At 37.5% G+C, this 14114-nt stretch overlaps 1 protein-coding gene and 1 non-coding gene across 4 annotated transcripts in view; both read right to left on the bottom strand.

Annotated features, from left to right (window-relative positions):
- R3HCC1L (R3H domain and coiled-coil containing 1 like) overlaps positions 1 to 14114 on the bottom strand; it is a 300427-nt gene that overhangs the window by 242545 nt on the left and 43768 nt on the right. The window lies entirely within an intron of this gene.
- Positions 13696 to 13767, bottom strand: TRNAV-UAC (transfer RNA valine (anticodon UAC)). Its single transcript has one exon. It is a non-coding gene; the product is annotated as a tRNA-Val (tRNA).

The following is a 14114-nucleotide window of genomic DNA, read 5'->3' as shown; positions in this document are numbered from 1 at the left end:
AGGTTGGGGAAAGATATTTCATGCAAACAACAATCAGAAAAGAGCAGGAGTAGCTATATTAATATCCAACAAATTAGACTTCAAATGTAAAACAGTTAAAAGAGAAAAAGAAGAACACTATGTATTAATAAAAGGAACAATTCAACAAGAAGACATAACAATCATAAATATTTATGTACCAAGCCAGAATCCTCCAAAATACATGAAGCAAACACTGAAAAGAGAAATAGAAACATCTACCATAATAGCTGGAGACTTTAATTCCCTGCGTTCATCAATGGGACAGAACATCTAGACAGAGGATTGATAAAGAAACAGAGAATTTGAATAATACAATAAATGAGCTAGACTTAACTGACATTTATAGAACATTACACCCCACAACAGCAGGATACACCTTTTTCTCAAGTGCTCATAGATCATTCTCAAGGATAGACCATATGCTGGGTCAGAAAGCAAGTCTCAATAAATTAAAAAGACTGAAATCGTAACAAAACACTTTCTCAGATCATAAAGGAATGAAGTCAGAAATCAATAACAGGCAGAGCGCCAGAAAATTCACAAATATGTGGAGGCTCAACAACACACTCTTAAACAACCAGTGGGTCAAGGAAGAAATTACAAGAGAAATCAGTAAATATCTCAAGGCAAATGAAAACGAAAACACAACATATCAAAATCTATGGGATGCAGCAAAGGCAGCGCTAAGAGGGAAATTTACTGCCCTCAATGCCTATATCAAAAAAGAAGAAAGAGCAAAAATCGAGGAATTAACTGTCCACTTGGAAGAGCTAGAAAAAGAACAGCAAACTAACCCCAAAGCAAGAAAAAGGAAAGATAACTAAGATTAGAGCAGCAGGGCGGGCCGCGGTGGCTCAGCGGGCAAAGTGCTTGCCTGCCATGCCGGAGGACCTCGGTTCGATTCCCGGCCCCAGCCCATGTAAAAAACAAACAAACAAACAAAATACAATAAAACAAGAAAATGTTTAAAGATGTTTCCCTTTCTTCCTCCCTTCCTTCCTTCCATCCTTCCTTCCTTCTCTCTGTCTTTCCTTCCTTAAAAAAAAAAAAAAAAAAAAAAAAAAAAAAAAAAAGATTAGAGCAGCAATAAATGAAACTGAGTACATGAAAACAATTGAGAAAATCAACAAAACCAGAAGTTGGTTCTATGAGAAAATCAGTAAGATTGATGGACCCTTAGAATTGTGGACAAAAAGAAGAAGAGAGAGGATGCAAATAAATAAAATCAGAAATGGAAGAGGAGACATAACCACCGAGCATGCAGAAATAAAGGAAGTAATGAGAGGATACTATTAACAACTTTATGCTAATAAGCCAGACAATGCAGATGAAATGGACAACTTCCTAGAAATACATGAACAACCAATACTGACTTGAGAAGAAATAGTCGACCTCGACAAACCAATCACAAGTAAAGAAACTGAATGAGTCATTAAGAAGCTCCCCAAAAAGAAAAGTCCAGGACCAGACTGCTTCACATGTGAATTCTACCAAACATTCAAGAAAGAATTAGTACCAATCCTGATCAAACTCTTAAAAAAACTTGAGGAGGGAAGGCTACCTAACTCATTCTCTAAAGTCAACATCACCCACATACCAAAGCCAGACAAAGATACTACTAGAAAAGAAAATTACACGTCAATCTCTCTAATGAATATAGATGCAAAAATCCTCAACAAAATTCTTGCAAATCGAATCCAGTAGCACATTAAAAGAATTATACACCATGACAAGGAGGATTCATCCCAGGTATGCAAGGATAGTTCAACAAAAGAAAATTAATTAATGAAATACACCATATCAACAAATCAAAGCAGAAAAACCACACGATCATCGTGATTGATGCAGAAAAGGCATCTGACAAAATTCAACATTCTTTCTTGTTGAAAACACTTCAAAGGATAGGAATAGAAGAGAACTTCCTCAACATGATAAAGGGAATATATGAAAAACCCACAGCTAACATCATTCTCAATGGGAAAAAACTGAAAACTTCCTCCCTAAGATCAGGAACAAGACAAGGATGTCCACTATTACCACTGTAATTCAACATTGTGTTGGAAGTTCAAGCCAGAGAAATTAGACAAGTAAAAGAAATACAAGGTAAGAAAACTGGAAAGGAAGAAGTAAAACTCTCACTGTTTGCAGATGATATGATACCATATGTCAAAAACCCTGAAAAATCCACAGCAAAACTACTAGAACTAATAAATGAGTGCAGCAAAGTGGCAGGTTACAAGATCGACACTCAAAAATCTGTAGTGTTTCTATACACTAGTAATGAACAATCTGAGAGGGAAATCAAGAAAAAAAACCCATTTACAATTGCAACCAAAAGAATCAAATATCTAGAAATAAATTTAACTAAAGATACAAAAGACCTATACAAAGAAAACTATAAGAAATTGCTAAAAGAAATCACAGAAGACCTAAATAAATGGAAGGGCACACCGTGTTCATGGATGGGAAGACTAAATATAGTTAAGATGTCAATTCTACCTAAATTGATTTATAGATTCAATGCAATACCAATTAAAATTCCAAAAAGTTACTTTTCAGAAATAGAAAACACCAATAACCAAATTTATCTGGAAGGGCAGGGTGCCGCAAATAGCTAAAAATATCCTGAGAAAGAAAAATGAAGTCGGAGGTCTCACACTACCTGACTTTAAGGTGTATTACAAAGCTACAGTGGTCAAAGCAGCATGGTGCTGGCATAAAGATAGATACACTGACCAATGGAATCGAATAGGGTGTTCAGATATAGACCCTCTCATCTATGGGCAATTGATCTTTGATAAGGCAGTCAAGCCAACTCACCTCAGACAGAACAGTCTCTTCAATAAATGGTACCTAGAGAACTGGCTATCCACATGCAAAAGAATGAAAGAGGATCCATTATATCACATTCTATACAGAAATTAACTCAAAATGGATCAAAGACCTAAACATTAGATCTAAGACCATAAAACTTTTAGAAGAAAATGTAGGGAAATATCTTATAAATCTTATAACAGGAGGTAGTTTCCTAGATCTCACACCCAAAGCACAAGCAACGAAGAAAGAACTAGATAAACAGGAATTCCTCAAAATTCAACACCATTTTGTGCATCAAAGAACATTGTCAAGAAAATAAAAAGACAGTCTACACAATAGAAGACAATATTTGGAAATGATTTATCAGATAAGGGTCTAGTAACCAGAATATAAAAAGAGATTGTTCAACTCAACAACAGAAACACAAACAACCCAATTACAAAATGGACAAAAAGACATGAACAGACACTGCTCCGAAGAGGAAATACAAATGGTCAAAAGGTACGTGAAAAGATGTTCAACTTTCCTACTATTAGGGAAATGCAAATCAAAACCACAATGAGATATCATCTCACACCCACCAGAATGGCCATTATCATTAAAACAGAAAACAACAAGTGCTAGAGAGGACGTGGAGAAAAAGGCACACATCCACTGTTGCTGGGAATGTCAAATGGTACAACCACTGTGGAAGGCAGTTCTGCAGTTCCTCAGGAAGCTAAGTATAGAACTGCCATACGACCTGGCATTACCATTACTAGGTCTAGTTATCTACTCAGAGGACATGAGGACAAGGACACAAATAGATATTTGCACACCAATGTTTATAGCAGCATTATTTACAATTGCCAAGAGATGAAAACAAGCCCAAATGTCCATCAACAGATGAGTGGCTATACAAGCTGTGGTATATACATACGATGGAATATTACGCAGCTGTAAGACAGAATAAAGTTATGAAGTATATAAGAACATGGATGGACCTTAAGGACATTATGCTGAGTGAGATTAGTCAGAAACAAAAGGACGAATACTGTATGGTCTCAGTGATATGACCTGATATTAGTGAATGAACTTGGAGAATTTCAGTTGGGAACAGAGACCATCAGGAGATAGAAATAGGGTAGATATTGGGTAACTGGAGCTGAAAGGATACAGACTATGCAAGAGAACTGACTGTAGAAATTCAGAAAAATGGACAGCACAATACTACCTAACTGCAGTACAATAATGTTAATACACTGAATAAAGCCGAATGTGAGAATGATAGAGGGAGGAGGACTAGAGGCACAAATGAAATCAGAAGGAAAGATAGACGATAAAGACTGAGATGGTATAATCTAGGAATGCCTAGAATGTACAATGTTGCATGAGGAAGAACAAAGTAATGTCAATACTGCAGGCTGCTGAAAATAGTTGGTCATTCATATTTTAAAACTTTAACTTATGTGTGAGACAAAAGCGAAAAATGTTTATTTGGAACAAAATCTATATTTTGACTAATACATCTCCTAATATAATTTATATGGCCAGTTTAACTGAACACCATTTTAAGTACATGGAACCTTGAGAAGGGCATGAGATTTTGTAGATTTGTCCAGAGTGATGCCCCAATAAATCCCAGAGTAATTTGAACAGTGAATTAAAAAGTATTTGCAAAGTTCCTTTGGGGGAAAGGTGAGAAGGGGGAAAAATTCAACTTCCCCATTTGGTGAAGGCCTATTCTCGCAACCAGGGAGGGCAACAAAATCAATAGGCTGAATCCCATCTTGGGATCTGCTCATCTGAAACTTATCCCCGCACAGGATACGTAAGCCTACTAAAAATCAGGCCTAAGAGTCACCCCCCAGAGAACCTCTTTTGTTGCTCTTATGTGACCTCTCTCAGCCAATACAGCAACAAACTCACTGCCCTCCCCCCGTCTACGTGGGAGATGACTCTCAGGGATGTAAACCTCCCTGGCAACATGGGACAGAAATCCTAGAATCAGCTTTCAGCATCAAGGGATTGAGGAAATCTTCTCAACTGAAAGGGGGAAGAAAGAAATGAGACAAAATAAAGTCTCAGTGGCTGTGAGATTACAAATAGGGTCAAGAGGTTATCTTGGAGGTTATTCTTACACATTATATAGATATCCCCTTTATAGTTTAAGGTGTATTAGAGAGGCTTGAGGGAAGTGCCTGAAATTGCAGAGCTGTGTTCCAGTAGCCATGTTTCTTTAAGATGACGGTATAATGAAACAGCTTTCACAGTGACTGAGTGATTGTGAAAACCTTGTGTTTGATGCTCCTTTTATCTACGGTATGGACAGATAAGTAAAAAATATGCATTATAAATAAATAAATATTAGGAGGGACAAATGTTAAAATAAATTGCGTAGAGGAAATACTAGTGGTCAATGAGAGGGAGGGGTAAGAGGTATGGTATGTATGAGTTTTTTCTTTTTTTTTTTTCTTTCTTTTTCTGGAGAGATGTAAATGTTCCGAGAAATGATCATGGTAATGAATATACAACTATGTGATGATATTGGAGCCACTGATTGCATACCAAGTGTGGAATGGTCATATGTTAAGAATGTCTGTGTTTGTAATTTGATTGGTTTTATTAACTAAAAAACAAACAAACAAAAACAAAAACAAATAAAGACAGATTTTTCTTCTTTTTTTCCAATGAGGACAACTCTTATTTCCTGCTAGAACTTCTAGAACAATGCTGAATGGCAATGGTAAAGGTAGGCATCCTCTACTCAAACCTTTCTTAGAATACATTTGATCTTTCATCATTATCAACATCTGAAATTTTGTCAATCTGAGAAGTGAGAAATGAGAGATAAGTATAGTTTTTATTTGTATTACTAGCATTCTAAATAAAATCAAGCATGTTTTAAAATTTAAAAAAATGGGGATTTAATGCAATTTCAGGTGAAGGGAAAGTTATAGTAATGAATGGTAATGAGGGTACTACAATATTGTGACTGTGATCAATCCCACTGATTGGTAAGCTTGGGAGAGACTGGGATAGGAAAATTTACGTTGCATATATATTTCCTTAATTAGAAAAAGGAAGGAAGAGAGGGAGGGAGGGAAAGGAAGGAATGAAAAGAAAACAAAGGGAAAAGGAACAGAAGAGAAAGAGACAGTGGCAATTAATGCAATACACAATACTGGATGGGCTTTAAGAACAGAAGAGAAAAGGCTCAAAGGACATTATTCAGACATAAAAAGCTGGAATATAGAATGTAAGCTTTATATGAACGTTAAATGTCTTAAATTTGATAAATGCACTTACTTGATTACATAAGTGAATATCCTTGTGATGTGGGATGTTTTTAGTGAGAACTGCCTGCTTAGTATATTGCTAAGAGACTATCTTGTTTCTCTCTGACAGCATGAAAAATTCCATAGAACCACTTCAAACCCATAGTATGTCACTGGGTAGAGACAACCTGGTGCTAGAAGACCTTAGAAACTAAGATAAAGAAGACATTAACCAGGAACAGTGAGTTCCCTGGGTCTCCCCATAACTAATCAGGAGAGCTGACTCCTCCCCCGGGGATCTGTGTGGTGCACTTGGAATGCACTATTTGTTCACTTCTTGGGAGAACTGGCCCCTTTCCCAAGAACTGAAGTAAAACACCTGGTATTTAAAATCATATGTGGGCACGTAGCATGTTTACTGTGGACTATAAAAGGGGATCTTGGTTGCTGGTTGATTTGAAGTCTCACCCATGAGAGGACGCTCTGCCTGGGACCGTGTGACCAAAGGGGACTCTGACTGGTTCTTAACCAGAGATTTCCCAGCCTGTGCACTCAGATGTTCTGGTTTCCCCTGATTTGGTGAGCTTTCCTTTCACTCTATGTTCCTTTCTTTCTGATTCTTTTTTCTCATTTATGTATACCTAAGTATATCTAGTAATTCTAATCAAGTGGCTACGATTTTATATTTGTGATTACTTTCATTAATTATATTTGCTTACAATAAAGCAGTTATTAGAATATATTGTGGTGAGTTACTTAATTGAACTGTGAGCTTGGGAATTCTGAGAGACTAGCAGAACACCTTGTTCACAGGATACGTACATGGAAGTATGCTGTATGCAAGGAGTGCGATATATACAACTTGTTCTCAAATGTTCAGAAAATAGGCAGACGGATGATAGAAAGAACAATTACAGCAAGGGTGGTAAAATGTTAAAATTGGCAGATCTGAGATTCTGAAGATGGAGGGTTATAATGGGAGTTCTCTATATAGAGTTTGCATTATTTTTGCAACTGTCTTATAAGTGTAAAACTATTCAAAATTAAAAGTTTAAAAAAATCAACAATAAAAATATGTGTCTAACACAAAGCAACATCAATTCAGATATTTCTCCTTAATTTGGGTGTGTATAGGTGAAAGATATGTATGATCTCAAACAAAGTTAAGAATTTTTTTCACTGTTATTTCTTTAACTCAATTCATTAGCTGTTTTTCCTACTAAAGGAGATCGTTCTTAACATGTATATGTAACATAACACATGGTACATACCTGTCTAAATAAAGAAGCCTACTATGTGCAAACTAATGTTGAGAACAAAATTAAACCAGAGCCAGATTAAAGTTCCTCCCCACCCCATCCCCAAATCTGGTTTATTCCTGAAAACCAAAATGTCCTGCTACCATCTGGAATGTGATATACCAGAACTGGAACAGCTTTTTAAAAGGGGAATTTAATAAGTTACAGGTTACAGTTTCAAGAAAATGAAAGTGTCCAAATTAAGGCACCAACAAGAGGTAATCTTCACTCAAGTAAGTCCAACTGGTCTGGAACACCTCTGTCAGCTGGCATCTGCAGGTCCCTTGCTCCTGGGCTCTGTTGCTTTCAATCTCTGTCCATGTAGGGGTTCCACACTTTGCTTCTCTAGGGCTGGCTTTCATTTCTTGGCTTCCCTTGGCTCTCTCCAGGTTCTAGCTTACTTAACATCTCATGGGAAAGCACATGGTAACGTCTGCTGGGCTCCTAAGCATCTCCAAAGATCCATCTCTCTGTTCTCCACATGTTCGCATCTGTGTCAGTTCTGTAGTTTCTGTCGGCTCTGAGGCTTTGGTTATTTCTCTAGGCTCTTTCATTTCTCCAAAATGTTTCCTCTTTTAAAGGATTCCAGTAAACTAATCAAGACCCAACTGGAATGGGTGGAGTCACATCTCCCTCTAATCAAAGGGCACATCCACAGTTGGGGGCACCACCTCTCTGTGGAGATAATCTAATCAATTTCCAACCTACAGTGCTGGGTAGGAATTAAAAGAAATGCCTGCTCCCACAAGACTGGATTAGGATTAAAACACAGCTTTTCTAGGGCACACAATACTTTCAAACCAGCACAGGTAGATATATTCTGATTATGAGGGATGCTGAAAAAGCATTAAGACTATGAATGTCTCTGAGATTATAAAAGCATTGTAGTATGTTGTATTTAAGAAACCGTATATTTAATGTCATTTAAGTATATACTGCACCAAAGAAGTCAATGAATGAAGTAATGTGCTAAGTATTCAAATACGTTAACCTCATTTAAAACTCATAATAAATCCTTGAGTAACGTATAACTATTATCCTTATTTTACACATGAGATAACCAAGATTTGGGGTCACACAGCTAGCTAGATGTAGGAGCCATAAGTCAAACAGCTATGACTGACATCCAGCTCTTAACTGCTCACAACTCTGTATCCCATAGTATAACCTCAAGAAAACAACTCTGAATTTTCTGAATAACAGCTACTTAACTTTTTCCTTACGATAACATACCATATTTCTTTTAACTCCTTCATTTTGGGAAGGAAAACTGTTTTCTGTTATGAGCTCCACACATACTCTCTCCACCTTAACCACTGTTAGCACTCACAGCTGTGTTCTATATAAAATTACCACAGTTATTAGTGGTGATGATCACCACTTTAGATGACTTTAATGTGTCTTAGAAAATGTGAACTCGCTAACACAAATTTCAACAGTTATGAAATATCCACGACAACAAATGTTGAGTAAAAACAACTGTGGAAAACAAGTAAATTATGTGATTAAATAGAGCAAGTTTTCCTGCACAGAACACCTCTTTGAGAAGATTTGTACACTAATTTTGTTCCAAATGGGGAAAGGTAGCCAGTTTACAGATTTTGTTTATTTATATGTCAATTCTAAATAAAAATCAAAATTGAAGGACCCAAGCTATCTTCTGGTTTTCTCAACACTCAACGACAATCAGGAAAAAAGCTTTATTTGTCATGATATTTATTATTTAGATATTTTTTTCCTTTTCCCAGTTTTTTACTTACTACCACTCAAAGCCTCAGTGAATTTTGAACCATGGACCAAGTATGGTTGTAATTACTAAAGCAAACTAAGGATCCTTTCTTCTTTCTATTCTCTTTCAAGGAAGAGAGGAAGTGTGGCGTTTTTGCAGGAAACTTACCAACACTCTTTCACTGGGTATACTTCAAGTCTGCTACCTCCCTTATTCTCATATTCAATCAACTGACAAGTTGCATTTATCTTGCTCCTGAGTATTTCTTTAATCTGTCTAGTTCTCCTTATCCCCACTGCCACTATTCAAGGGCAAATCAACACACACATTTGCCTGATTTCTATAATAACCCATGTGACTGTTTTGTTCCCTTCCATTCACTCTTCACTTTGCATCTAGAATGACCCTTTTAAAACAATTAACTGCCCAGGCATCCCCCTCCCTAAAACCTTCAATGACTTCCCATCATTCCTCTGATAAAATCGACATTTTAGCATGGCTGAGAAGACTTTCCTAACCTGGCTCCAATCAATTCCTCCAGCCTTATCAATTTGTCACTTCTGTCCTTATGTGCTATACATCCATGCTGAATTTTTTTGTTTAGATTCTTGAACTGTCTGTGTTTTGTGGGAATTTTTGTGTCTCTTAGCTTCTGCACATTCTCTTTCCTCTATTTATTCTTCTCCTCTGCAGAACCCCCAACCATACACAATTCCTACATGTTTGTTAGGTCTCCAGTAACATGAGAAGTGTTACCTAATCATTCCAGACTAGACGGGGTGCCTCTGCCACAGATTTCTCAAATTACAGATTTTATCACACTTTATTATAATTTTTCAATTATCTGGGCTTCCCCACTAAACTATATGCTCATTAGTTATCTTGCTCATCACTGTATCCCCAGCACTTAGTACAGTGCTTGGACCCAGCATGGACTCAAAAATTTTCTTATAAAATGAATGAATGAATGAATGAACAAAAATAACAATGTGGGGGTAAAAATTGAAAAGGAAAGATTTAAAGACTATTCTAACAAAACTCTATCAAAAATCATATCCTCAAATAAATAAGTGGGCTTGTAAATTCTGCTTCAGATACAGAAAGCTGGAAAGAATACTGCACTGGTTTGAAAGGATGTATGTCCCCAAGAAAAGCCATGTTTTAATCAAAATCCCATTTCATAAAGGCAGAATAATCCCTATTCAATACTGTGTTTGAAACAGCAAGGAGATAATCTCCCTGGAGATATGATTTAATCAAGAGTGGTTGTTAAGCTGGATTAGGTGACAACATGTCACCACCCATTCGGGTGGGTCTTGATTAGTTTCTGAAGTCCTATAAAAGAGGAAACATTTTGGAGAATAGGAAATTCAGAAAGAGCCAGAGCAGAACGATATAGCCACGAGAAGCAGTGAGCCCACTAGCCAGCAACCTTTGGAGATGAAGAAGGAAAATGCCTCCCAAGGAGCTTAATGAAACAGGAAGCCAGAAGAGAAAGCTAGCAGATGATGCCGTGTTCACCATGTGCCCTTCCAGATGAGAGAGGAACCCTGACTGTGTTCACCATGTGCCTTCTCACTTGAGAGAGAAACCCTGAACTTCATTGGCCTTCTTGAACCAAGGTATCTTTCCTTGGATGCCTTAGATTAGACATTTCTATAGACGTGTTTTAATTGGGACACTTTCTTGGCCTTAGAACTGTAAACAAGCAACTTTAAATTCCCCTTTTTAAAAGCCATTCCATTTCTGGTATACTGCATTCTGGCAGCTAGCAAACTAGAACAAATACCATTTCCAATCGTAAACAAAATAAATAGTGGGTAATGTGTAAATCACAAATTTTCTTGAACCAATGAGAGAACTAAGCAACACACTAGAAATCTAAGGACAAGCCACACACAAGAAATCTAAGGAAAGACAGGGGACTCAAAGGAAAGATGGCACATAAGCACTTCCTCACCTGGAGTAGATGCCACACATCATATAAGCCAGTAGGAAAAATCAGGGTCAGCTGCCCACCAGCTGCTCCAGTCAGGGAAAAGCAGGCGTACGGTGAAGAAGTGGCCTAAGTGCACCATCTGCTGGAAACACAGGGAAAGTGCACCTTGGCAAATAGCTGTTCTGCCAAATCTCCTTGGCCTTGCCCAGACTGGGAACTATTGACAAATCACATGCCAAAGAAGACCTTCAACACAAACCCAAGCAATGACAAAATATTACGTGAGGGAAGGAAATCAACTTTCAAAAGAATCTTGACAAAACAATCAAATGAGAAGAAATCAGCAGAGAAAAACAAAGCACGTGAAGATGCAAGAAAAGAGGGTCAAGACAAATGACTAAATTTAAAAGCCAGAAGAGAGACAGAATTTAGAACAACTAAGGAAAGAAGTACATACAAATCTCTAAAATAACTTCAATGGGTTGGCCAAAAACATAAAGGATATCAAGAAGACACCAGAAGGGGGTACACAGGTAGTTCAGTGGTAGAATTCTCGCCTGCCACGAAGGAAACCCAGGTTTGATTTACAGTCCATGCACCTACTCTCCCCAATAAGAAAAGATACTAGAAAAGCATAAAGAAGAATTTGAAAGAGTAAACAAAGAAATCAATTTAAAAATATATTAGAGATACATCACAGCAGATTTGAAGAAGCAGAAGAAAGAATAAGTGAATAGGGGACAGGACAATTCAATGTGAACACACAAATGAGCAAATGGTGAAAACAATGGAAAAATTTGAATTGGATCTCAGGGAAACTGTTCTAGTTTGCTAGCTGCCGGAATACAACACACCAGAAACGGATTGGCTTTTAATAAAAGGGGATTCATTTTGTTAGTTCTTCAGAGGAAGGACAGCTAACTTTCCACTGAGGTTCTTTCTTACATGGGAAGGCACAGGATGGTCTTCTCTCCAGGCCCCTGGGTTCCAACAACTTTCCCCGGGGTGACTTCTTTCTGCATCTCCAAAGGCCTGGACTGAGCTGCGAGTGCTGAGATGAGGAATGCTGAGCTGCTTAGGCTGTGCTACATTGTGCTCTCTCATTTAAACACCAGCCAATTAAGTCAAATGTCATTCATTGCAGCAGGCCCGCCTCCTAGCTGACTGCAGATGTAATTAGCAACAGATGAGGTTCACCTACCATTGGCTCAAGCCCACAGCAACAGAACTAGGTGCCTTCACCTGGCCAAGTTCACAACTGAATCTAACTACCACAGAAACGATGGCCGACATGAAGCACACAAAGAAGAGTATTTGAAGTGATAATTGAGGAAAACTCCCCAAGCCGTATAAAAGTCCTAAATATGCAAATCAAAGAAGCCCAATGAACTCCAAATACAATAAATCCAAATAGAATAAACCCATTCCAAGACACATACTAATCAAACTGTCAATTACTAAAAAGAAAAAAATCTGAGAGAAGCAAGAGAAAAACAATTCATCACAAAAGGGAAGCCACATAAGACTAAGTACTGACTACCCAATGGACATCATGGAGGCAAGAGAGTGGTATAACATACTGAAGATTCTAGAAGAGAAAAATTGTCAGCCAATAATTTTTTATCCAGCAAAGCTGCCCTTCAAAAGTGAGGGAGAGCTTAAAATCTTCATAGACAAACAAGTACTGAGAGAATATGTTAACAAGAAACCTACCTGAAAGAAATGTTAAGGGAATTCTGTTGGCTGGAAAAAAAAAAAAGACAGGAGAGAGAGGTCTGTAGGAGGGCACAGAATTGAAGAGTATTTGTATGGGTAACTTAAGGGATAAAAAGAGAAGGAAAAAATAGATCTAACAAATAAAAACCAAAGGATAATATGACTGATTCAGGTACTGCCTTTACATAATAACTGTGAATATGAACAGATTAACTTACCAATTAAAAGATACAGATTGGCAGAATGGATTAAAAAGTATGATCCCTCTATATGCTGTTTACAAGAGACACATTGTAGACCCAATGATAAAAACAGTCTGAAAGTGAAAGGATAGGAAAAAAGAATCCATGCTGTAACCAAAAGAAAGTAGGAGTAGATATAATAATTTTAGACAAAATAGACTTTAAATGCAAACATGTCATAAGAGACAAGGAAGGTGACTATATGTTAATAAAAGGGACAATTCACCAAGAAGAGACAACAATCATAAATGCTTATGCACCCAATCAAGGAGCTCCAAAGTACATGAGGCAAACACTGGCAAAACTGAAGGAAAGGCGGGCCACAGTGGTTCAGCATGCAGAGTTCTCACCTGCCATGCCAGAGACCCAGGTTCGATTCCCAGTGCCCGCCCACGCAAAAAAAAAACTGAAGGGAGCAATTGACATTTCTACAATAGTGAGAGACTTCAATACACCACGTTCTTCTACAAATCGAACAAGAGACAGAGGATCAATAAGGAAATAGAAAACCTAAACAATGTGATAAAATAATTAGATGTGATGGACATATATAGATCTTTGCACCCCCAAACACCAAGATATACATTCTTCTCTAGTGCTCATGGAATGTTCTCCAGGATAGATCATATGCTAGGGCACAAAACGGGTCTCAATAAATTTGGGGGTGTGTGTGCAATGCATGGGTCCAGGAATCTAACCTGGGTCTCCTGCATGTAAGGCAAGCATTCTACCACTGAACCATCCATGCACCCAAAACATCATTTCCTGAAAATTTTTCCAAAGTCTGAATTTATCTCTCTTTTTTTTTTTTTTGCATGGGCAGGCTCTGGGAATTGAACCTGGGTCTTGGGTATGGCAGGTGAGAACTCTGCCACTGAGCCCCCATTGAACCACTCTTAATAAATCTTAAAAGACTGAAATTATTCAGAGCACTTTCTCTGACAATCATGGAATGAAGCTAGAAATCAATAATCACCAAAGAAACAGAACTTTCACAAACATATGAAGGTTAAACAACACCCTCTTAAACAACCAGTAGATCAAAGAAGAAATTACAAGAGAAATCAGAAAATATCTGGAGATGAATGAAAATGA

This window comes from Tamandua tetradactyla, chromosome 13 (assembly GCF_023851605.1).
Source record: "Tamandua tetradactyla isolate mTamTet1 chromosome 13, mTamTet1.pri, whole genome shotgun sequence".
Taxonomy (NCBI): domain Eukaryota; kingdom Metazoa; phylum Chordata; class Mammalia; order Pilosa; family Myrmecophagidae; genus Tamandua; species Tamandua tetradactyla.
Note: the sequence above shows the minus strand (reverse complement) of the source record. Positions and strands in the feature narration are given on the sequence as shown.